This window comes from Lolium rigidum, chromosome 7, assembly GCF_022539505.1.
Source record: "Lolium rigidum isolate FL_2022 chromosome 7, APGP_CSIRO_Lrig_0.1, whole genome shotgun sequence".
NCBI classification, from domain to species: Eukaryota; Viridiplantae; Streptophyta; class Magnoliopsida; order Poales; family Poaceae; genus Lolium; species Lolium rigidum.
Genome location: NC_061514.1, coordinates 331,429,570 through 331,455,828, shown reverse-complemented (window position 1 = coordinate 331,455,828; position 26,259 = coordinate 331,429,570). Strand labels below are relative to the sequence as shown.

Genomic DNA, 26,259 nt, shown 5'->3' with positions numbered 1-26,259 from the left:
ATCCATCTGTCATAGCAGAATATATGAGTTTCCCATCACATAACTCACAACGCCTCGCCGCAAGGAATAATTGATCATCATCAGTTGCAGTCCATTCAACACTCTCAAGGATTCGGCCTTTTCCAGATCATGTCAATCATGTCATGGGTTAGCTAGTTGATTATGTACCGCGTGGCTTATGTGTACCAAAATTGAGCTTTTACCTCTTCTCTTTTCGTTACCGACAACATGCACGTTTGTTGTACAATTTACATGTCTACTCTACTCATGAAGGACGTGAAACTTGATCACCTATGAAGTGCTTTACTTTTTTTTTTATCTACTGTGCCAGATTGATGGGCGAGTTTGGTTACTTGGGACTTTTATCCATCCTCGATGCAACATGGCACAAGTGGTGAACTTTTGGGTAAATAAACAAATTTCTCAATTTATTATGCATGAAGTTTGGTTGCGTGATTGCCTTGCTGAGAGCAAAACCGTGACCATGGTGTTTGGCTGCATGTGTATTGATGTTTGTGGTATTTGGTTGCATGTGTATTGATGTTTGGGGTTTTTGGTTACGTGTATATTGATGTTTGCCGTCACCTCTTCTCATGGGTAAATCTAACAAATTAGCGATGGGTCAGAAGTGGACGAAGATTTGGTGCACATGAGCACAAGTGCTCCCGGACGGGGAAATTTGAAAACTTCTTTCTTTAGGGACGACCCATGGGGAGCTCAACTTTGCATAACCCATACAATATGGCGTCCACCCCGTGTGGGTCGAGCTCCGGGCCGAGCGTCGCGACGGCAGCGAACCTGGCTGCGGTTACGCTGGGCTCGGAAACCGGCGGCTCCATACTCTGCCCGTCAGCGTGGAACTCCGTCGTCGGTATCTTGCCTACTCTCGGGCTCACCAGCCGGTCCGGGGTTATTCCCAATTTCCCATCACCCCTAGGCAGGACACTGTCGGGTAATTCTTCTTCTTCTTCTTCTTCGGTAATGCTCATATGTGTGTTGATGATCCAATCCATCCATTGACCACGGAATGCAGACCGATGTGCCGCACGCAGTCTAGGTCCTTGACGCCATTGTCGGCTACGACGTGTTCGACACCACGGCCACCGGAGCAGCATCCAAGTACATCCCCGCTGGAGGGTACACACAGTTCTTGAAGAAAGATGGGCTGCGAGGCTAAGAGAATCGGCGTCCCCAATGGCTTCTTCCGAGGATACGGGGAGACAGAATTGAGGGTGTACGAGTAGCACCTCACCACAATGAGGTGATCGACAAGTTGAAATTCCACTGACTTCAAATTATACAGACACATCCCATGAGCTGTACTAGCAAATAGATCAGAACGCCTTGGGTCGTCTCCAGGCGGTTTCGTGTTATTTATATGTGCCACAATATGGCTGAGTTTATACAGGGAAGGACTCCAAATACAAACCGTATAGGAGAAGAATACATGAAATAAGAAAACCTATTACATATTCTAACACCCTCCCTTAATCTAAACCTTTCGAAAGGTTGAGATTACGTTTGAATTCATCAAGTTTCTTGACTGGAAGTGCCTTGGTAAAACCATCTGCAATTTGATCCTTGCTTGAGATAAACCGAATAGCTAACTTCTGATTTGCAACTCTTTCTCTAACAAAGTGAAAATCAATCTCAATATGCTTGGTACGAGCATGAAACACTGGATTTGCAGATAGATAAGTTGCTCCTAAATTATCACACCAAAGAATTGGTTTTTCTTTTAATTTGACTCCCAGTTCAATCAGAAGGGCTTCAACCCAAATCAACTCAGCTGTAGCATTTGCTAATGCTTTGTACTCTGCCTCAGTGCTAGACCGAGATACTGTATCTTGCTTCCTAGCACTCCAGGAAACTAAGTTTGGTCCAATAAATATAGCAAAACCACCTGTAGAACGTATGTCATCAAAAGATCCTGCTCAATCTGCATCTGTAAAAGCACTTAAGAAAGTTGACGGGGACTTTGTGAAGGTGATACCGAGTTGTAATGTATCTTTCACATATCTGAGAATACGCTTTGCAGCTGTCCAATGTTCTGTAGTTGGAGCATGTAAGAATTGACAAATCTTGTTTACTGAGAAAGCTAAATCAGGACGTGTCAGTGTTAAATACTGAAGAGCTCCAACAATACTTCTGAATGGATCGTAGCGAACAAGAGGGGGGGGGGGTGAATGGGCGCTACGTCAAGTTTTAGTCTTTTTCAATTTTTTAGTACAACGAAAGATAAAGGTGATAGCTTTAGCAATGGGGGTGATCCTACAATGATCCTAGACAAGTACAACAAGCAAAGGAATCACACAAGATAGTAAGAGTAAGGAGCGGGACAACCGGAGGGCGCGGAGACGAGGCGAGGTTTGTTTTCGCAGTTCCTCCCACAAAAGGGAGTACGTCTGTGTTGAGGAGGTGCTAGCCTCACACAAGAGGCTAGACGGCCACACCACGCAGGAAGGCCTCACCTTCTTCCTCGAGAGAGCTCCACAAAGGTGCTCCCCCTTCTCCACTAAGGCACCGGTCGAGGCGGTGATTCCTTCACAAGGTTGGGGAGAGCTCCACACCACAAGGAGGCTCCCAACAACCCATGGGGGCTAGTACAACACCAAGCTAGCCTCTGATACGTCTCAAACGTATCCATAATTTCTTATGTTCCATGCTACTTTTATGACAATACTTGAATGTTTTATACATACTTTACAGCATTATTATACATTTTCCGGCACTAACCTATTAACAAGATGCCGAAGCGCCGATTCTTGTTTTACGCTGTTTTTGGTTTCAGAAATCCTAGTAAGGAAATATTCTCGGAATTGGACGAAATCAACGCCCAGGTTCCTATTTTTACACGAAGCTTCCAGAAGACCGAAGAGATAACGAAGTGGGGCGACGAGGCGCCGCCACCATAGGGCCGCGCGGCCAGAGGGGGGCCCGCGCCGCCCTATGGTGTGGGCCCCTCGTTAGCCCCCCTGCGTTGCCCTTCCGCCTACTTAAAGCCTTCGTCGCGAATACCCGTGTACCGAGAGCCACGATACGGAAAACCTTCCAGAGACGCCGCCGCCGCCAATCCCATCTCGGGGGATTCGGGAGATCGCCTCCGGCACCCTGCCGGAGAGGGGAATCATCACCGGAGGGCTCTACATCATCATGCCCGCCTCCGGATTGATGCGTGAGTAGTTCATCCTTGGACTATGGGTCCATAGCAGTAGCTAGATGGTTGTCTTCTCCGCTTGTGCTATCATTGTCTAGATCTTGTGAGCTACCTAACATGATCAAGATCATCTATTTGTAATGCTACATGTTGTGTTTGGTGGGATCCGATGAATCTAGAATACTATGTTAAGTTGATTATCAATCTATCATATATGTGTTGTTTATGTTCTTGCATGCTCTCCGTTGCTAGTAGAGACTCTGGCCAAGTTGATACTTGTAACTCCAAGAGGGAGTATTTATGCTCGATAGTGGGTTCATGCCTCCATTGAATCTGGGATCGTGACAGTAGGTTCTAAGGTTATGGATGTGCTGTTGCCACTAGGGGTAAAACATCAATGCTTTGTCTAAGGATATTTGTGTTGATTACATTATGCACCATACTTAATGCAATTATCTGTTGTTTACAACTTAATACTGGAGGGGGTGCGGATGCAAACCCGAAGGTGGATTATTTAGGCATAGATGCATGCTGGATAGCGGTCTATGTACTTTGTCGTAATGGCCTGATTAAATCACATAGTAATCATCATTGATATGTATTGAATCTTTATTTGTCAATTGCCCACCTGTAATTTGTTCATCCAACATGTTAGTTATCTTATTGGAGAGACACCACTAGTGAACTGTGGACTCCGGTCCATTCTTTTACATCTGAATACATTCTACTGCAATCATTGTTCTTTAATGTTCGTTGCAAACAAACACCATCTTCCACTCGATACGCTTAATCCTTTGTTTTCAGCAAGCCGGTGAGATTGACAACCTCACTGTTACGTTGGGGCAAAGTATCTTGATTGTGTTGTGCAGGTTCCACGTTGGCGCCAGTTTCATCGGTGTTGCGCCGCACTACACTCCTCCACCAACAACCTTCACGTGCTTCTTGGCTCCTACTGGTTCGATAACCTTGGTTTCTTTCTGAGGGAAAACTTGCCGCTGTGCGCATCATACCTTCCTCTTGGGTACTGCACATGTCCGTTGGGAACCCCAAGTGGTATGATGCGTATAGAAGCTAGTTTCCCTCAGTATGAAACCAAGGTTATCGAACCAGTAGGAGCCAAGAAGCACGTGAAGGTTGTTGGTGGAGGACTGTAGTGCGGCGCAACACCAGTGAAACCGGCGCCAACGTGGAACCTGCACAACACAATCAAGATACTTTGCCCCAACGTAACAGTGAGGTTGTCAATCTCACCGGCTTGCTGAAAACAAAGGATTAAACGTATTGAGTGGAAGATGCTGTTTGTTTGCAAAGAACATTAAAGAACAATGATTGCAGTAGATTGTATTCAGATGTAAAAGAATGGACCAGGGTCCACAGTTCACTAGTGGTGTCTCTCCAATAAGATAACTAGCATGCTGGGTGAACAAATTACAGGTGGGCAATTGACAAATAAAGATTCAATACATATCAATGATGATTACTAAGAGATTTAATCAGGGCATTACGACAAAGTACATAGACCGCTATCCAGCATGCATCTATGCCTAAATAATCCAACTTCGGGTTAGCATCCGCACCCCCTCCAAGATTAAGTTGTAAACAACTGAATAATTGCATTAAGTATGGTGCGTAATGTAATCAACACAAATATCCTTAGACAAAGCATCGATGTTTTATCCCTAGTAGCAACAAGCACATCCACAACCTTAGAACTTTCATCCTTGTCCCGCATTAAATGGAGACATGAACCCACTATCGAGCATAAATACCCCTCTTGGAGTTACAAGTATGAACTTGGCCGAGCCTCTACTAGCAACTGGAGAGCATGCAAGAACATAAACAACACATATATGATAGATTGATAATCAACTTGACATAATATTCTAGATTCATCGGATCCCACCAAACACAACATGTAGCATTACAAATAGATGATCTTGATCATGTTAGGCAGCTCACAAGATCTAAACAATGATAGCACAAGCGGAGAAGACAACCATCTAGCTACGCTATGGACCCATAGTCCAAGGATGAACTACTCACGCATCAATCCGGAGGCGGGCATGATGATGTAGAGCCCTCCGTGATGATTCCCCTCTCCGTCGTGGTGCCGGAGGCGATCTCCTGAATCCCCCGAGATGGGATTGGCGGCGGCGGCGTCTCTGGAAGGTTTTCCGTATCGTGGCTCTCGATACAGGGGTTTTCGCGACGAAGGCTTTAAGTAGGCGGAAGGGTAGGTCAAGAGGCGGCGCGAGGGGCCCACACCATAGGGCGGCGCGGGCCCCACCCAGGCCGCGTGGCCCTGTGGTGTCGGCGCCTCGTCGCCCCTCTTCGTAACCCCTCCGGTCTTCTGGAAGCTCCGCGGAAAAATAAGACCCTAGGCGTTGATTTCGTCCAATTCCGAGAATATTTTCTTTGTAGGATTTCTGAAACCAAAAACAGCAGAAAACAGCAACTGGCGCTTCGGCATCTTGTTAAAAGGTTAGTGCCGGAAAATGTATAATAATGATGTAAAGTATGTATAAAACATGCAAGTATTGTCATAAAAGTAGCATGGAACATAAGTAGCATGGAACATAAGAAATTATAGATACGTTTGAGACGTATCAAGCATCTCCAAGCTTAGTTCCTACTCGCCCTCGAGTAGGTAAACGATAACAACAAATAATTTCTAAAGTGACATGCTACCAACATAACCTTGATCAACATTATTGTAAAGCATATGAGATGGATGGAGTGATCTGAAGCAAAAGATTGCTAACAAAAGATAATGACTAAACAAATGAATCATATAGCAAAACTTTTCATGAATAGTACTTTCAAGACAAGTATCAACAAGACTTGCATAAGAGCTAACTCATAAGCAATAAATTCAAAGTAAAATGCATTGAAGCAACACAAAGGATGATTAAGTTTCAGCAATTGCTTTCAACTTGTAACATGTATATCTCATGGATAATTGTCAACATAGAGTAATATAACAAGTGCAATAGGTAAACATGTAAGAATCAATGCACACAGTTAACACAAGTGTTTGCTTCTAAGATAGAAAGAAGTAGGTAAACTGACTCAACATAAAGTAAAAGAATGGCCCTTCGCAGAGGTAAGCATGGATTACTATTTTTGTGCTAGAGCTTTTGTTTTGAAAACATAGAAACAATTTTGTCAACGGTAGTAATAATTCATATGTGCTATGCATAATACTTCCTACAAGTTGCAAGCCTCATGCATAGAGTACTAATAGTGCTCGCACCTTGTCCTAATTAGCTTGGATTAACACGGATTATCATTGCATGACATATGTTTCAACCAAGTGTCACAAAGGGGTACCTCTATGCCGCCTGTACAAAGGTCCTAGGAGATCAGTTGCATTTGATTTCTCATTTTTAATAGATCTCAACTTAGGACATCCATACCGGGACAACATAGACAACAGATAATGGACTCCTCTTTTAATGCATAAGCATTCAATAACAGATAATATTCTCATAAGAGATTGAGGTTGTATGTCCAAACTGAAAACTTCCACCATGATACATGGCTTTGGTTAGCGGCCCAATGTTCTTCTCTAACAATATGCATACTCAAACCATTTGATCATGAAAATCACCCTTACTTCAGACAAGACGAACATGCATAGCATCTCACATGATATCCAACAAAGGTAAAAAGTTGATGGCGTCCCCAGAAATATGGTTACCGCTCAACAAACAACTTATAAGAACTAAGACACATAACTACATATTCATCACCACAATAGTTTTTAAGCTATTTGTCCCATGAGCTATATATTGCAAAGATAAAGGAATGAAATTTTAAAGGTAGCACTCAAGTAATTTACTTTGGAATGGCAGAAAAATACCACATAGTAGGTAGATATGGTGGACACAAATGGCATGGGTTTTGGCTCAAGGTGTTTGGATGCACGAGAAGCATTTCCTCTCAGTACAAGGTTTGGGCTAGCAAGGTTGTTTCAAGCAAACACAAGTATGAATAGGTACAACAAAACTTACACAAGAACATATTGCAAGCATTATAAGACTCTACACTGTCTTCCTTGTTGTTCGAACACTTTACCAGAAAATATCTAGACTTAGAGAGACCAATCATGCAAACCAAATTTTAACAAGCTCTACGGTAGTTCTCCATTAATAGATTAAACTACATGATGCAAGAGCTTAAACATGATCTATGAGAGCTCAAAACAATTGCCCAGTTATTCCAAACCATATGAAGCATTTTCTGATTCCAACCAAATAGCAATCAACGAAGCAATTTTCAGCCTTCGCCATGAACATTAAAGCACAACTAAGAACACAAGTGTTCCATATGAAAAAGCGGAGCGTAATATCTCCAATATAAGGATGGTGGGATCCAACTTTATTCAAACCAAAACAAAAATAAAAGCAAACAGACGCTCCAAGTAAAGAACATAAGATGTGATGGAATAAAAATATAGTTTCACTAGAAGTGACTTGATAAGTTGTCGATGAAGAAGGGGATGCCTTGGGCATCCCCAAGATTAGATGCTTGAGTCTTCTTAAAATATGCAGGGATGAACCACCGGGGCATCCCCAAGCTTAGACCTTTCACTCTTCTTGATCATATTGTATCATCCTCTTCTCTTGACCCTTGAAAACTTCCTCCACACCAAACTTAAAGCAAACTCATTAGAGGGTTAGTGCATAATCAAAAATTCATACATTCAGAGGTGACATAATCATTCTTAACACTTCTGGACATTGCACAAAGCTACTGAAAGTTAATGGAACAAAGAAACCCATTCAACATATCAAAAGAGGCAATGCGAAATAAAAGGCATAATCTGTCAAAACAGAACAGTCCGTAAAGACGAATTTTCCAGAGGCACTTAACTTGCTCAAACGGAAAAACTCAAAACTAATGAAAGTTGCGTACATATCTGAGGATCATGCACGTAAATTGGCGGATTGTTTTGATTTTTCTACAGAGAGATCTACGCAAATTCGTGACAGACAACAAATATGTTTCTGCGTAGTAATCCAAATCTAGTATCAACTTTACCATAGAGACTTTACTTGGCACAAAAACATGATAAGGAGAGGTTGCTACAGTAGTAACAACTTCCAAGACTCAACAATACAGTAGTAAAATAAAACATGGGTTATCTCCCAAGAAGTGCTTTCTTTATAGCCATTAAGATGGGCTCAGTAATTTTAATGATGCTCTCATGAAAATTGAACATGAAGCAAAAGGAGCATTGATACGTCTCCAACGTATCGATAATTTCTTATGTTCCATGCTACTTTATTGATGATACCTACATGTTTTATGCACATTATATGTCATATTTATGCATTTTCTGGAACTAACCTATTAACAAGATGCCGAAGAGCCGATTCTTTGTTTTCTCGCTGTTTTTGGTTTCAGAAATCCTAGTAAAGAAATATTCTCGGAATTGGACGAAACTTTCGCCCAGGGTCCTATTTTTGCGCGAAGCTTCCAGAAGACCGAAGAGATAATGAAGTGGGGCCACGAGGCGGCCAGAAGGGTGGCCGGCGCGGCCCAGGCCCTGGCCGCGCCGACCTACCTCCTGGGCCCCTCGTGTGGCCCCCCGCGTTGACCCTCCGCCTACTTAAAGCTTCCGTCGCGAAACCCCCGATCACGAGAGCCACGATACGGAAAACCTTACGGAGACGCCGCCGCCGCGAATCCCATCTCGGGGGATTCCGGAGATCGCCTCCGGCACCCTGCCGGAGAGGGGATTCATCTCCCGGAGGACTCTACACCGCCATGGTCGCCTCCGGAGTGATGAGTGAGTAGTCCACCCCTGGACCATGGGTCCATAGCAGTAGCTAGATGGTCGTCTTCTCCTTGTTGTGCTTCATTGTTGGATCTTGTGAGCTGCCTAACATGATCAAGATCATCTATCTGTAATACTATATGTTGTGTTTGTCGGGATCCGATGGATAGTGAGTACTATGATTATGGTGATTATCAATCTATTGTTCATGTGTTGTTTATGATCTTGCATGCTCTCCGTTATTAGTAGAGGCTCGGCCAAGTTTTTACTCTTAACTCCAAGAGGGAGTATTTATGCTCGATAGTGGGTTCATGCCTCCATTGAATCCGGGACGAGTGACGAAAGTTCTAAGGTTGTGGATGTCGTTGTTGCCACTAGGGATAAAACATTGATGCTATGTCTAAGGATGTAGTTGTTGATTACATTACGCACCATACTTAATGCAATTGTCTCGTTGCTTTGCAACTTAATACCGGAGGGGTTCGGATGATAACCTGAAGGTGGACTTTTTAGGCATAGATGCGGTTGGATGGCGGTCTATGTACTTTGTCGTAATGCCCAATTAAATCTCACTATATTTATCATATCATGTATATGCATTGTTATGCCTTTCTCTATTTGTCAATTGCCCGATTGTAATTTGTTCACCCAACATGCTTTTATCTTATGGGAGAGACACCTCTAGTGAACTGTGGACCCCGGTCCTATTCTTTACATAGCATACAATCTACTGCAATTGTGTTTACTTGTTTTCTTTGCAAACATCTTCCACTCGATACGTTTAATCCTTTGTTACAGCAAGCCGGGTGAGATTGACAACCTCACTTGTTTCGTTGGGGCAAAGTACTTGGGTTGTGTTGTGCAGGTTCCGCGTTGGCGCCGGAATCCCTGGTGTTGCGCCGCATCACATTTCGCGACCATCAACCTTCAACGTGCTTCTTGGCTCCTACTGGTTCGATTAAACCTTGGTTTCATACCGAGGGAAAACTTGCCACTGTGCGCATCATACCTTCCTCTTGGGGTTCCCAACGGACGTGTACATCTACGCGCATCAAGCACTTTTTCTGGCGCCGTTGCCGGGGAGATCAAGACACGCTGCAAGGGGAGTCTCCACTTCTCAATCTCTTTACTTTGTTTTTGTCTTGCTTTACTTTATTTACTACTTTGTTTGCTGCACCTAAACAAAACACAAAAAAATTAGTTGCTAATTTTACTTTATTTACTGTCTTGCTCTCTATATCAAAAACACAAAAAAATTAGTTACTTGCATTTAATTTATTTTGTTATCATGTCTAGTCCTGTACTTGTTTTTATTTTCACTAGTTAGGCATAATGGAAAACAACAAAAATATGAGAGATCTTTATGAACTTTATCTTGAATTAGGACATGATGTGTTTGAAGAAAGAATTAAGAAACCCATGGAACTTTATATGCATGCTAATGAGAATGTTATTACTATGAATGCTTTGAACACCATTGTTGCTAATGCTATGGAAAATTCTAAGCTTGGGGAAGCTGGTTTTGATGAGCATGATATTTTTAGTCCCCCAAGCATTGAGGAGAAAATTTACTTTGATGATACTATGTCTCCTATATTTGATGATGAGAATAATAATGATAGCTACTTTGTTGAATTTGCTCCCACTACAATTAATAAGAATGACTATGCTTATGTTGGGAGTAGTAATTATTTTATGCATGAGACTCATGATAAGAATGCTTTATGTGATAGTTATATTGTTGAGTTTGCTCATGTTGCTACTGAAAGTTATTATGAGAGAGGAAAATATGGTTGTAAAAATTTTCATGTTACTAAAACACCTCTCTATGTGCTGAAATTTTTGAAGCTACACTTGTTTTATCTTCCTATGCTTGTTACTTTGCTCTTCATGAACTTGTTTATTTACAAGATTCCTATGCATAGGAAGCATGTTAGATTTAAATGTGTTTTGAATTTGCATCTTGATGCTCTCTTTTGCTTCAACTTCTATTTCTTGCGAGTGCATCATTAAAACTGCTGAGCCCATCTTAATGGCTATAAAGAAAGAACTTCTTGGGAGATAACCCATGTGTTTTTTTTTTACCTACAGCAATTTTTTTGTTTTGTTGAGTTTTGGAAGTTGTTTACTACTGTAGCAACCTCTCCTTATCATGTTTTTGTGCCAAGTAAAGTTTCTATGTCAAAGTTGATGTTATATTTGGGATTGCTGCGCAGAAACAGCATTGCTGTCTGTCACGAATCTGGGCACAATTCTCTGTAGAAAATTCGAAAAAATCTGCCAATTTACGAGCGTGATCCTCAGATATGTACACAACTTTCATTAGTTTTGAGTTTTTCCATTTGAGCAAGTCTGGTGCCATTTCTAAATTCGTCTTTACGGACTGTTCTGTTTTTGACAGATTCTGCCTTTTATTTCGCATTGCCTCTTTTGCTATATTGGATTTATTTCTTTGATCCACTAATGTCCAGTAGCATTATGCAATGTCCAGAAGTGAAAATAATGATTGTGTCACCTCTGAATGAGTGAATTATTAATCATGCACTAACCCTCTAATGAGTTTGCTTGAAGTTTGGTGTGAAGGAAGTTTTCAAGGGTCAAGAGAGGAGAATGATATACTATGATCAAGAGGAGTGAAAGCTCTAAGCTTGGGGATGCCCCCGTGGTTCACCCCTGCATATTTTAAGAAGACTCAAGCGTCTAAGCTTGGGGATGCCCAAGGCATCCCCTTCTTCATCGACAACATCATCGAGTTCCTCCCCCGAAACTATATTTTTATTCAGGTCACATCTTGTGTTCTTTGCTTGGAGCGTCGGTTTGTTTTTGTTTTTGTTTTGTTTGAATAAGATGGATCTTAGCATTCACTTTGTGGGAGAGAGACACGCTCCGCTGTTGCATATGGACACATGTGTCCTTAGGCTTTACTCATAATGTTCAAGGCGAAGTTTCTTCTTCGTTAAGTTGTTATATGGTTGGAATTGGAAAATGCTACATGTAGTAATTCTAAACTGTCTTGGATAATGTGATACTTGGCAATTGTTGTGCTCATGTTTAAGCTCTTGCATCATATGCTTTGCACCCATTAATGAAGAAATACATAGAGCATGCTAAAATTTGATTTGCATATTTGGTTTCTCTAAGGTCTAGATAATATCTAGTATTGAGTTTTGAACAACAAGGAAGACAAGTGTAGAGTCTTATAATGTTTACAATGTGTCTTTTATGTGAGTTTTGCTGCACTTGTTCATCCTTGAGTTTGCTTCAAATAACCTTGCTAGCCTAAACCTTGTATCGAGAGGGAATACTTCTCATGCATCCAAAATCCTTGAGCCAACTACTATGCCATTTGTATCCACCATACCTACCTACTACATGGTATTTCCCCGCCATTCCAAAGTAAATTGCTTGAGTGCTACCTTTAAAATTCCATCATCCACCTATGCAATATATAGCTCATGGGACAAAATAGCCTTAAAAACTATCGTAGTATTGAATATGTATTTATGCACTTTATATTTTATTAAGTTGCTTGTTGTGCGATAACCATGCTTCTGGGGAACGCCATCAACTATTGTTGAATATCATGTGAGTTGCTATGCATGTCCGTCTTGTCTGAAGGTCTATCATTTTAGTGGTTGGAGCATGCAAAATTGTTAGAGAAGAACATTGGGCCGCTAACTAAAGCCATGAATCATGGTGGAAGTTTCAGCTTTGGACATATATCCTCAATCTCATATGAGAATAATAATCATTGCTACATGCTTATGCATTTAAGAGGAGTCCATTATCCGTTGTCCATGTTGTCCCTGTATGGATGTCTAAGTTGAGAATAATCAAAAGCGAGAAATCCAAAATGCGAGCTTTCTCCTTAGACCTTTGTACAGGCGGCATGGAGGTACCCCTTTGTGACACTTGGTTGAAACATGGCATGCGAAGATCCGGTAGTCCAAGTTAAGTAGGACGAGGTGCGGGCACTATTAGTATACTATGCGTGAGGCTTGCAACTTGTAAGATATAATTTTCATAACTCATATGCTTTATTACTACCGTTGACAAAATTGTTTCATGTTTTCAAAATAAAAGCTCTAGCACAAATACAAAGAATCGATGCTTTCCTCATTGAAGGACCATTCTTTTACTTTTATTGTTGAGTCAGTTTACCTATCTCCCTCCACCTTAAGAAGCAAACACTTGTGTGAACTGTGCATTGATTCCTACATACTTGCATATTGCACTTGTTATATTACTCTATGTTGACAATTATCCATGAGATATACATGTTACAAGTTGAAAGCAACCGCTGAAACTTAATCTTCCTTTGTGTTGCTTCAACACCTTTACTTTGATTTATTGCTTTATGAGTTAACTCTTATGCAAGACTTATTGATGCTTGTCTTGAAGTACTATTCATGAAAAGTCTTTGCTTTATGATTCAGCTTGTTTACTCATGTCATTACCTTTGCTTTGATCGCTGCATTCATTACATATGTTTACAAATAGTATGATCAAGATTATGATGGCATGTCACTTCAGAAATTATCTTTGTTATCGTTTTACCCGCTCGGGACGAGCGGAACTAAGCTTAGGGATGCTGATACGTCTCCAACGTATCGATAATTTCTTATGTTCCATGCTACTTTATTGATGATACCTACATGTTTTATGCACATTATATGTCATATTTATGCATTTTCCGGAACTAAACTATTAACAAGATGCCGAAGAGCCAGTTGTTGTTTTCTGCTGTTTTTGGTTTCAGAAATCCTAGTAAAGAAATATTCTCGGAATTGGACGAAACTTTCGCCCAGGGTCCTATTTTTGCACGAAGCTTCCAGAAGACCGAAGAGATAATGAAGTGGGGCCACGAGGCGGCCAGAAGGGTGGCCGGCGCGGCCCAGGCCCCGGCCGCGCCGACCTACCTCCCGGGCCCCTCGTGTGGCCCCCCGCGTTGACCCTCCGCCTACTTAAAGCTTCCGTCGCGAAACCCCCGCACCGAGAGCCACGATACGGAAAACCTTACGAGACGCCGCCGCCGCGAATCCCATCTCGGGGGATTCTCGGAGATCGCCTCCGCACCTCCGCCGGAGAGGGGATTCATCTCCCGGAGGACTCTACACCGCCATGGTCGCTCCGGAGTGATGAGTGAGTAGTCCACCCCCTGGACCATGGGTCCATAGCAGTAGCTAGATGGTCGTCTTCTCCTTGTTGTGCTTCATTGTTGGATCTTGTGAGCTGCCTAACATGATCAAGATCATCTATCTGTAATACTATATGTTGTGTTTGTCGGGATCCGATGGATAGTGAGTACTATGATTATGGTGATTATCAATCTATTGTTCATGTGTTGTTTATGATCTTGCATGCTCTCCGTTATTAGTAGAGGCTCGGCCAAGTTTTTACTCTTAACTCCAAGAGGGAGTATTTATGCTCGATAGTGGGTTCATGCCTCCATTGAATCCGGGACGATGACGTAAAGTTCTAAGGTTGTGGATGTGCTCGTTGCCACTAGGGATAAAACATTGATGCTATGTCTAAGGATGTAGTTGTTGATTACATTACGCACCATACTTAATGCAATTGTCTCGTTGCTTTGCAACTTAATACCGGAGGGGGTTCGGATGATAACCTCGAAGGTGGACTTTTTAGGCATAGATGCAGTTGGATGGCGGTCTATGTACTTTGTCGTAATGCCCAATTAAATCTCACTATATTTATCATATCATGTATATGCATTGTTATGCCTTTCTCTATTTGTCAATTGCCCGACCGTAATTTGTTCACCCAACATGCTTTTATCTTATGGGAGAGACACCTCTAGTGAACCGTGGACCCCGGTCCTATTCTTTACATAGCATACAATCTACTGCAATTGTGTTTACTGTTTTCTTTGCAAACATCTTCCACTCGATACGTTTAATCCTTTGTTACAGCAAGCCGGTGAGATTGACAACCTCAATGTTTCGTTGGGGCAAAGTACTTGGATTGTGTTGTGCAGGTTCCACGTTGGCGCCGGAATCCCTGGTGTTGCGCCGCATCACATTTCGCGACCATCAACCTTCAACGTGCTTCTTGGCTCCTACTGGTTCGATTAAACCTTGGTTTCATACTGAGGGAAAACTTGCCACTGTGCGCATCATACCTTCCTCTTGGGGTTCCCAACGGACGTGTACATCTACGCGCATCAAGCATCAAGAAGCAAATTCAAAACACATTTAAGCCTAACCCACTTCCTATGAAAAGGAATCTTGTACACAAATAAATTCATGAAGAACAAAGTGACAAGCATAGGAAGATAAAACACGAGTAACTTCAAAATTTTCAGCATATAGAGAGGTGTTTTAGTACCATGAAAATTTCAACAACCATATTTTCCTCTCTCATAATAATTTCCAGTAGCATCATGAACAAACTCAACAATATAACTATCACATAAAGCATTCTTATCCACATGCATAAAAGTATCATTACTCTCCACATAAGCATAATCAATTTTATTAGTAATAGTGGGAGTAAGACTATCACATCCATCATTATAATCATCATAAATTGGAGGCATAGAATAATCATAATGAATTTTATCCTCAATAGTAGATGGACTGAAAATATCATATTCATCATTGCAAACATCATATATAGGAGGCATATCAACATAAACTTTCTCTTCCATACCCAGAGGACTAAAGAGATCATTTTCATCAAAACCGACCTCCCCAAGCTTAAATTCTTCCATAGCATTAGCAATAATGGTGTTCAAAGCATTCATATTAATAACATTGCCATTAGCATGCATATAAAGTTCCATAGGTTTTCTAATTCTTTCTTCAAACACATCATGTCCTAATTCAAGATAAAGTTCATAAAGATCTCTAATTTTGTTATTGTTTTCCATTAAGCCTAACTAGTGAAGTCACACAACTTAGTGTTCTTAGGAGTATTCATTTTAACAGTAATAAAAGTAAACTAAGCAAACAGAACAAAGTAAAGACAAGTAACTATTTTTTTTTGTGTTTTGATATAGAGCAAGTAAACAAGACAAATGAAATAAAGTAAAGCAACTAATTTTTTTGTGTTTTTAATATAAAGCAAACAAGACAGTAAATAAAATAAAGTAAAGCAAGACAAAAACAAAGTAAAGAGATTGGATGTGGAAGACCTCCCTTGCAGCGTGCCTTGATCTCCCCGGCAACAGCGCCAGAAATTTAGCTTGATACGCACGAAGCACACGTCCGTTGGGAACCCCAAGTAGAAGGTATGATGCGTATAGAAGCAAGTTTCACTCAGTATGAAACCAAGGTTATCGAACCAGTAGGAGCCAAGAAGCACGTGAAGGTTGTTGGTGGAGGAGTGTAGTGCGGCGCAACACCAGTGAAACCGGCGCCAACGTGGAACCTGCACAACACAATCAAGATACTTTGCCCCAACGTAACAGTGATGTTGTCAATCTCACCGGCTTGCTGAAAACAAAGGATTAAACGTATCGAGTGGAAGATGATGTTTGTTTGCAAAGAACAGTAAAGAACAATGATTGTAGTAGATTGTATTCAGATGTAAAAGAATGGACCGGGGTCCACAGTTCACTAGTGGTGTCTCTCCAATAAGATAACTAGCATGCTGGGTGAACAAATTACAGGTCGGCAATTGACAAATAAAGATTCAATACATATCAATGATGATTACTATGAGATTTAATCAGGGCATTACGACAAAGTACATAGACCGCTATCCAAGCATGCATCTATGCCTAAATAATCCACCTTCGGGTTAGCATCCGCACCCCCTCCAGTATTAAGTTGTAAACAACAGATAATTTCATTAAGTATGGTGCGTAATGTAATCAACACAAATATCCTTAGACAAAGCATCGATGTTTTATCCCTAGTAGCAACAACACATCCACAACCTTAGAACTTTCTGTCACTGTCCCAGATAAAATGGAGGAATGAACCCACTATCGAGCATAAATACCCCCTCTTGGAGTTACAAGTATCAACTTGGCCAGAGCCTCTACTAGCAACGGAGAGCATGCAAGAACATAAACAACACATATATGATAGATTGATAATCAACTTGACATAATATTCTAGATTCATCGGATCCCACCAAACACAACATGTAGCATTACAAATAGATGATCTTGATCATGTTAGGCAGCTCACAAGATCTAAACAATGATAGCACAAGCGGAGAAGACAACCATCTAGCTACCGCTATGGACCCATAGTCCAAGGATGAACTACTCACGCATCAATCCGGAGGCGGGCATGATGATGTAGAGCCCTCCGGTGATGATTCCCCTCTCCGGCAGGGTGCCGGAGGCGATCTCCTGAATCCCCAGAGATGGGATTGGCGGCAGCGGCGTCTCTGGAAGGTTTTCCGTATCGTGGCTCTCGGTACAGGGGTTTTCGCGACGAAGGCTTTAAGTAGGCGGAAGGGTAGGTCAAGAGGCGGCGTGAGGGGCCCACACCATAGGGCGGCGCGGGCCCCACCCAGGCCGCGCGGCCCTGTGGTGTCGGCGCCTCGCCGCCCCTCTTCGTCACCCCTCCGGTCTTCTGGAAGCTCCGCGGAAAAATAAGACCCTGGGCGTTGATTTCGTCCAATTCCGAGAATATTTCCTTTGTAGGATTTCTGAAACCAAAAACAGCAGAAAACAACAACTGGCGCTTCGGCATCTTGTTAATAGGTTATTGCCGGAAAATGTATAATAATGATGTAAAGTATGTATAAAACATGCAATTATTGTCATAAAAGTAGCATGGAACATAAGAAATTATAGATACGTTTGAGACGTATCAGGTACCATGGGCGGTACTACCGCTCGTGAGCGGTACTACCGCTCCAGGTACCGCAGAGGTACCGCAACTCGTACTGGGGGACAAATCAGCTCAGAACTCAGAGCGGTACCGTAGGGCGGTACCTATAGGGGTAGCGGTACCACCGCTACAGGTACCAGTAGTACCGGCCTGGCTAAATCAGCTTTTTCCTCTTTTCTTCTCCTACCATGTTACCTCGCGACACACACACAAAACCAGAAAGCCTAAGAACTACGCTTCGGTCTTCTGATCATAATGTGTCCGACGAGGGCACCGCACACCTTGCAAACCTATCAATGACAAACTTTGTGCACGGTTAGAATTGTTCGAGTGTTGTCAACAAACACACAAAACAAGGGATATAGATCTTGCTCTTACAATCTCCCCCTTTTTGGTGTTTGATGACAACACACGAATTTGCAATAACACATAGGATATTATGATAAGGTATTTGGTTTGCAAGAGTAGACGAAGCTCCCCCTAGGTGTGTGCATACTTAGAATATGCATTTGTATACAAATGCACACACCCTAGAGAGAAACTCCCCCTAGATTCTACAAACCAAGCACACGTGCTAAGAAGAACATATGACAAGATCATATAGCACAAGTGCACTATGGAGGCAAGTATACAAGCATGTAGGAGAGTTTGTGTGAAAACTTTTCATACCTTTGCCTTCAGAAAACCCAAACTCATACTAATGAGAGCCTCCATAGGATTGATGTAGCCAATCAAAGGATAAATAGTGAAGACCATTAAGCTACGAACGATTAAGTCTTAATACAAACCAGGGGATCGGGAGATCCACAAATAGAGAAGCGAGCACACATACGAATAAAGTTCCGAATAACTAGGGGAAGATATGATGCCAAGACCGAAAGAACCAAAAAGAAGCACCAAGCCCTTGGCATCCCCATGCAAATTCCCGTCCTAATAGATCAACTTCTCCCCCTTTGGCATCGAGACACCAAAAAGGGAGAAGGGGCATACTAACGTCCCGAGGTGAATCAATCTTCATCATCATCATCGTCCTCCTCGTCATCCTCCTCGCCCTCTCCATCATCATCCATCTCCTCGTCCTCGTCCTCGTCCTCTTCATCTTCAACTTGGCCCTTACCATGAGGTGGTGGAGAGGGACGAACCATGCGCTCGGGGATGGAGTCCTCGGAGCTCGACCAAGCAAACTTGGACTTCCACTCACCGGGAGGGGTGATGTTGTCCTCGGAGCCCTCAGAGACAGGAAGCTGCATACGCCTCATCATTGCCTTTTGGCGTTGGCGAATCTTCTTGTTGTCATGGTGGGCTTGGTACATCCTGTCTTGGAGGTCCTCCTTGAAGCAAAAGGACTTCTTGAGGCGAGCGGTGAGCTTGGCGAAGAGGCCCTTGGTCTTGACGGAGTTGGGCACATAGTCGGAATCATCACTGTCGGCTTCGTCTTCGTCCTTGTCCTTGGGTGCATTCTTGCCATACCTTGGAGGGTCATGCTTCTTGACAAGGGGGCTCTTCTCCTTATGGATAGTGATGTTGGGGCGGCATTGCTCAAGAAGATCTCCACGGTTCGCTTGATCCCACTTTACGCAAATGAGCCTCATGATGAAGGGCGCATATTGAGGGAGCTTGCGGAGGAAGGCACAATCACGCATCTCATGCCAAATGAAGTCCATGATATCCAATTGTTTCCCACTACCTCTCATCTCATGGGTGCGCACGAGAAGGTTTACAAGAAAGCCATGCACCTCATCATGGTTGGTGTCCTTGGGGTTGATGGTGCTGCGATAGATGCGGTTCATGATGTCGTAGACGGGAAGGAGGTTATAAGCACTTCCACACAACATCCCCGGGGATGTAGAGGTTGGCCATCTTCTCTTTGGCCATTGGCTTGGCCTGGAGGTGAATCTTGAAGAAGTTGATTTCAAACTCGGGAAGTTCATATCCAATGCCTCTAGCAAACTCTTCCCATGTGGCTTCCATCACATGCTCCCTAGTCATCCACTTCAAGGAGCGGAAGCCATCCTCATCCTCAAGGAACACGACAGTGGCATAGAACTTGCATATTATCTCCTTGGAGTAGTCGTGAGAGAAAGTCATCAAAGGAATAAGACCTTGTTCTTCGCATATCTCGAGTGCTTCCCCAAAGTACTCGGGCTTGGCTTGGAGCTTGTCCATGTTGATGGAGAATTGGGGGAAACACCGGAACTCCTTTGACCCATAGACATCATTGTAAATCCTCTCTTGATCGGCATGGTAGAAGAAGGTGTTGGGGCAGAGACGAGAGTTCTTAGGCACAATGTAGGGATTGGCCCCTCGAACTTGCAAGAATTGGGCTTTCTTGAGATCTTTCATAGAAATCTGAGGACCCCGAACGGTCCTTTTGCCCGCTGCCGCTGCTGTTGCATCCCTTTGACGCTTGGTGGTCCTTGCCGGTAAAATCTCATCTTGCTCTTCGTCTTCTCGATAACAACGAGAGGAGGGCTTGACCTTGCCTCCACCATGGGGCCTAGATGATCCTGTGAAAAGCAAAGTTTTGGGAGGGAATAGGGGATAAGTGCACAAGCCATGGAGTTAAAGATCAAGGAAGACACTAACAAGCAACATTGGTGAAACCAGTCAAAGCGGTAGTACCGCAACCAGACCCGGTAGTACCGCTTAGACCGGTAGTACCGGCCTGAGATCCGGTAGTACCGGCCTCCAAACTCAAAGATACTCAGATTTTGGTGTAGGCTTGTGCTTTTAGACTGAGTTGGCTTGAGGGATAGATCATGGCTTAGGATTAGATGGCGGAACTGTTTAGGTACTACTCAACCAAGCTTGCAAGAATCAAAACATGAAAAGCCAAGCTTGGGTGAATCTCCCATGAAGAACATGAAGGAAATAAAACCAAAAAAAAGTGAAAGAAAAGAAATCAAAAGAAACAAAAGGCTCCTCAAGGAGGAGGTTGGTGGCCGAAGCCACCGTGTAAGAGTTTAGTAGTGTGAGGTCGCGTAGATGTATCTAGGACTCACGACTACAACTCAACATGAAGCTCATTAGTCACTTAGTTGACGAATAGCATATGCTTTGGATTTCTTTATGCATTATGGGGGGAGGGATAGCTCAATAATTTTAAACCGCACTCCCCCTATATTCATGCGTGCTTTACATCTAGACATGTAGTACAAAAGTGGTATTATCCACTCTTGACATGACGTCCGGATGAGAAGCACAAGAGTAGAGAGGCAAACCTTGACGTCGGTCGGTAGAGTGTGAGTCCATTGCCTTGTCGGTCTCATTGAAGCTTCTTTAGGAACTTGGGGTTTCTATACCGTTGGACCCCTTCATATCTTGCTCTTGAGTATATCTTGATGTACTTTTCTTGAGTCATGAAGGAGTCTTGACGCTTTAGAACCCCGGCGAGAATGGACCAATAGAATAGATTCTTGTGTGGTCCCTTGATCCTCATTATGGTTTAGGTCCTCGCCTTGACCCTCATTGTTGTTGATGCCGAACTTGAAGTTGTGGAAGAGGTGATGTTTCACTTGGTTGTTCAATGAAAGAAGCTTGGCCTTGTGGTGTAGATGGCTCCATATAGATGGAACTTCGTCCTTCCCCGGTACTCATAGAAGGTAGCTTTTGAGATCGGCGAGTGCCAACACCCATCCTTCCTACGGTAACTGGGGGAATTGCATCTCCTTTCTCACAAGAAGCACTTCGCCCCTTCCAAAGAACTATCATCTTCATCAAAAGAGTCTCATCGTCACATAAATCCACAATCACACAATAGACTCAAACTCCACCATCATGTTTGAGTGTCTCCAACTAAGGTTTGTCTCTCACTTCCGGCAACCCCAAGAAGTTGGGGAGAGTATGGCAAGGAGTATAAAGTGGATTCCTTCTTTGCCAATGAAGATATCCAAGATTTTGAGCACCAACTCCATTCCATTGTTGCTTCTTCTTGCAAGGATTATGTCATAGACTTTGTATTGAAATAGTTTGAGAAACTTCATCAGGGTTCATTTCCTTCAACACAAATCCTACAAAACACAATCTCTACACAAAGAAGCAAATTCCATTAGTCCTACGCCGTGGTCTCTTGAAGAGACTAGCTCCACAAGAGAACCACTACATGTTCATAATAGTAGGTATAAAGACCCAAGAGTGTAAAGCAATGAACAGAGAAAACATTGTAAACAAGGGTCTTGACAAGGACGGGTGTTGCCACCGCCTTGTCAAGGCCCAATACCTTTAAGCTTGCTTGTGTTGACGCCATAAGAAGAGATAGAGTGAGATAGCTCGAGGGCGACAACACCTTCTTTGCTTCCGGTCAAAAGAAATGTGGCTTCGATCTTCCACCAATGAAGCACCACCGGAAGCAAAGACCTTCATGGATCAAGATTTGGAGATAGGAACCCATTTTTCAATGGGTCCTATCTTGATGCTCCTCTTTATCTTGATCCTCCTTCTTCTCTTCTCCTTTGGCTTTATAACCACTCCTTCATTGCAAGAGTCCTCGTTGGCCTTATCTCTATGTTCAATGACTCTTTCCAAGTATTTCGCTTGAATTTGGAGTCTTTCGATTTTGGACTTCGAACGGTTGACTTCGTGAACATGATCCGGATGAGGATGAGTGATGTCGAATTCTTGAGCCTCTTTCTCCTTGTTCACCCGGAAATGTTCCAACAAGGCTTCCTCTTGAAGAGAATTCATTGTCACGAGTGAGCGCTTTTGTCTTTCCAAGGTGGCAATATCATCTTCATGGTTGCGACAAGTATAGTCCTTGCTAGCCCGTTTATATTCCACCAAGGCTTCCTCATACATGATCTTGATCACCATAAGCTTGTCATTTCTTCTCTTTAGAGTTGCAATTTCGTCCTCGTGGTCACAACAAGTATCTTTTCCTTTACTCAAACGAAAGTACTCCATCAAGAACTCATTTTGTCTATCAATCTCTTCAACTAGCGTGGCCTTGTGTCTCTTTAGAGTGGCAATCTCCTCTTCATGATCACAACAAGACACCTTCTCCTTGCTCAAACAAAAGTACTCATCCAAGGCTTCCTCTTGGCGAGAAATGATATCCAAGAGTCTTGCATTATGTCTTCTCAACCAACCAAGAGCATAATCTTGATCCTCGATGAGCCGGGAGATGAAGTAATTGTTGGAATCTTCAAGAACAATAGCACTAGTTTCAAGAGACATGCGCATGCACCATTCTTCCTCATATGCTTGAGTGAGAGAGACAATTTCCAATTCCGCTTCAACACGATCTTGAGTCACAAGTTCCTCATCATGAGTCTCCGAAGATACCTTTGCCACAAGACAATGGAAGTTGTTGACGAAGAGGTTTTCGTTTGGAGGGTCGAAGTGGGAGGTGATGGGAGTGGAGATGGCGATGGCGGCCACTTCCCTTTCCTCCTTGATCATTCCCTTGTCTTTGTGCTCTTCACCTTCATCGGAGGAATATTCCTCACGAATAATGAAAACTCTAGTCTTCTTGGTGTAGGAGGCCTTGGAGTCTCCGAAGTTGGAAGAGAACTTGGAGAAACCTTTTGAGAGAGATTTGAACTTGTCCTTTCGTACAAGCTTTCCACCATTGTCTTCTCTTCTCTCAAAGATACAATCGGCAACAAAGTGACTTGTGTCGCCACAATTATAGCAAGCTTTCCCTCTTTGCTCTTCTCTTGGACTTGTGGGAGAGTATCTTCTTAGCTTTGATCCCCGTGTCTTGTTCCCACTCCAAGAGCTCTTGGCGGCAAGGGCCATGTGTTCATGATAATTTGCCTTGAGGTCATCCGGACTCCACTCGATGTGATCCTCATCACTCTCACTAGCCTCATGCACCTTCATCTTCAACGCAAGATTGGGCTTACGGACATTGTGGGCACGAGCAACAAGATCTTCCGCATTCTTCTTGGAGATGTCCAAAGCGATGACTTCACTAAGGACTTCATCGGATTTCATAGCACGGAAGGAGGCATTTTGGCGGATTGCCGTCAACTTCACTTCCTCATAAGGAAGAATAGCATTATAGAACTTTCGCTTGATCCAAGGGTGATGCGCGTAGATGTACACGTCCATTGGGAACCCCAAGAGGAAGGTATGATGCGCACAGTGACAAGTTTTCCCTCAGAAAGAAACCAAGGTTTAATCGAACCAGGAGGAGCCAAGAAGCACGTTGAAGGTTGATGGTGGCGAAATGTGATGCGGCGCAACACCAGGGATTCCGGCGCCAACGTGGAACCTGCACAACACAACCAAAGTACTTTGCCCCAACAAAACAGTGAGGTTGTCAATCTCACCGGCTTGCCGTAACAAAGGATTAACCGTATTGTGTGGAAGATGATTGTTTGCGAAGAAAACAAGAAAGAACAATTGCAAGTAGATTGTATGCGATGTAAAGAATAGGATCGGGGTCCACAGTTCACTAGAGGTGTCTCTCCCATAAGATTAAAGCATGTTGGGTGAACAAATTACAGTCGGGCAATTGACAAATAGAGAGGGCATAACAATGCACATACATGATATGATAAATATAGTGAGATTTAATCAGGGCATTACGACAAAGTACATAGACCGCCATCCAGCATGCATCTATGCCTAAAAATTCCACCTTCAGGTTATCATCCGAACCCCTTCCAGTATTAAGTTGCAAGCAACAGACAATTGCATTAAGTATGGTGCGTAATGTAATCAACAACTACATCCTTAGACATAGCATCAATGTTTTATCCCTAGTGGCAACAAGACATCCACAACCATAGAACTTTCTCGTCATCGTCCCAGATTTAATGGAGGCATGAACCCACTATCGAGCATAAATACTCCCTCTTGGAGTTAAGAGCAAAAACTTGGCCGGAGCCTCTACTAATAACGGAGAGCATGCAAGATCATAAACAACACATAGGTAATAGATTGATAATCACCATAACATAGTATTCTCTATCCATCGGATCCCGACAAACACAACATATAGTATTACAGATCGATGATCTTGATCATGTTAGGCAGCTCACAAGATCCAACAATGAAGCACAATTAGGAGAAGACGACCATCTAGCTACTGCTATGGACCCATAGTCCAGGGGTGAACTACTCACTCATCACTCCGGAGCCGATCATGGCGATGAAGAGTCCTCGGGGACATGATTCCCCTCTCCGGCAGGGTGCCGGAGGCGATCTCCCGAATCCCCCGAGATGGGATTGGCGGCGGCGGCGTCTCTGGAAGGTTTTCCGTATCGTGGCTCTCGGTACAGAGGGTTTCGCGACGAAGACTTTAAGTAGGCGGAAGGGCAACGCGGGGGGCCACACGAGGGCCCCACACACTAGGGCCGCGCGGGCCCAAGCCCGGCCGCGCCGCCCTAGTGTGGCGGTGCCTCGTGGCCCCACTTCCTTTCCCCTCGGTCTTCCGGAAGCTTCGTGCAAAAATAGGACCCCGGGCGTTGATTTCGTCCAATTCCGAGAATATTTCCTTACTAGGATTTCTGAAACCAAAAACAGCGAGAAAACAACAACCGGCTCTTCGGCATCTTGTTAATAGGTTAGTGCCGGAAAATGCGTAAATACGACATATAATGTGTATAAAACATGTAGATATCATCAATAATGTAGCATGGAACATAAGAAATTATCGATACGTCGGAGACGTATCGGCATCCCCAAGCTTAGTTCTCGCTCGTCCCGAGCGTGTAAACGATAACAAGGATAATTTCTGGAGTGACATGCCATCATAACCTTGATCATACTATTGTAAGCATATGTAATGAATGCAGCGATCAAAACAATGGTAATGACATGAGTAAACAAATGAATCATAAAGCAAAGACTTTTCATGAATAGTACTTTAAGACAAGCATCAATAAGTCTTGCATAAGAGTTAACTCATAAAGCAATAAATCAAAGTAAAGGTATTGAAGCAACACAAAGGAAGATTAAGTTTCAGCGGTTGCTTTCAACTTATAACATGTATATCTCATGGATAGTGTCAATGTAAAGTAATATAACAAGTGCAATATGCAAGTATGTAGGAATCAATGCACAGTTCACACAAGTGTTTGCTTCTTAAGGTGGAGAGAGATAGGTAAACCGACTCAACAATAAAAGTAAAAGAAAGGTCCTTCAAAGAGGAAAGCATCGATTGCTATATTTGTGCTAGAGCTTTTATTTTGAAAACATGAAACAATTTTGTCAACGGTAGTAATAATTCATATGTGCTATGCATAATACTTCCTACAAGTTGCATGTCTCATGCATAGAGTACCAATAGTGCTCGCACCTTGTCCTACTATCTCGGAAAACACGGATTCTCATCACATAACATATGTTTCAACCAAGTGTCACAAAGGGGTACCTCTATGCCGCCCGTACAAGTGTCTAAGGAGAAAGCACGCATTGGATTTCTCGCTTTTGATTATTCTCAACTTAGACATCCATACCGGGACAACATAGACAACAGATAATGGACTCCTCTTTTTCATGCTTAAGCATTCAACAATAGTTAATATTCTCATAAGAGATTGAGGTTGTATGTCCAAACCGAA

The 26,259-nt window shown here is 43.0% G+C and overlaps 1 pseudogene; it reads left to right on the top strand.

Annotated features, from left to right (window-relative positions):
• The first annotated feature begins 708 nt into the window (after positions 1-708).
• The window catches only part of LOC124673434, a 45,165-nt pseudogene continuing 19,614 nt past the window's right edge, over positions 709-26,259 (top strand).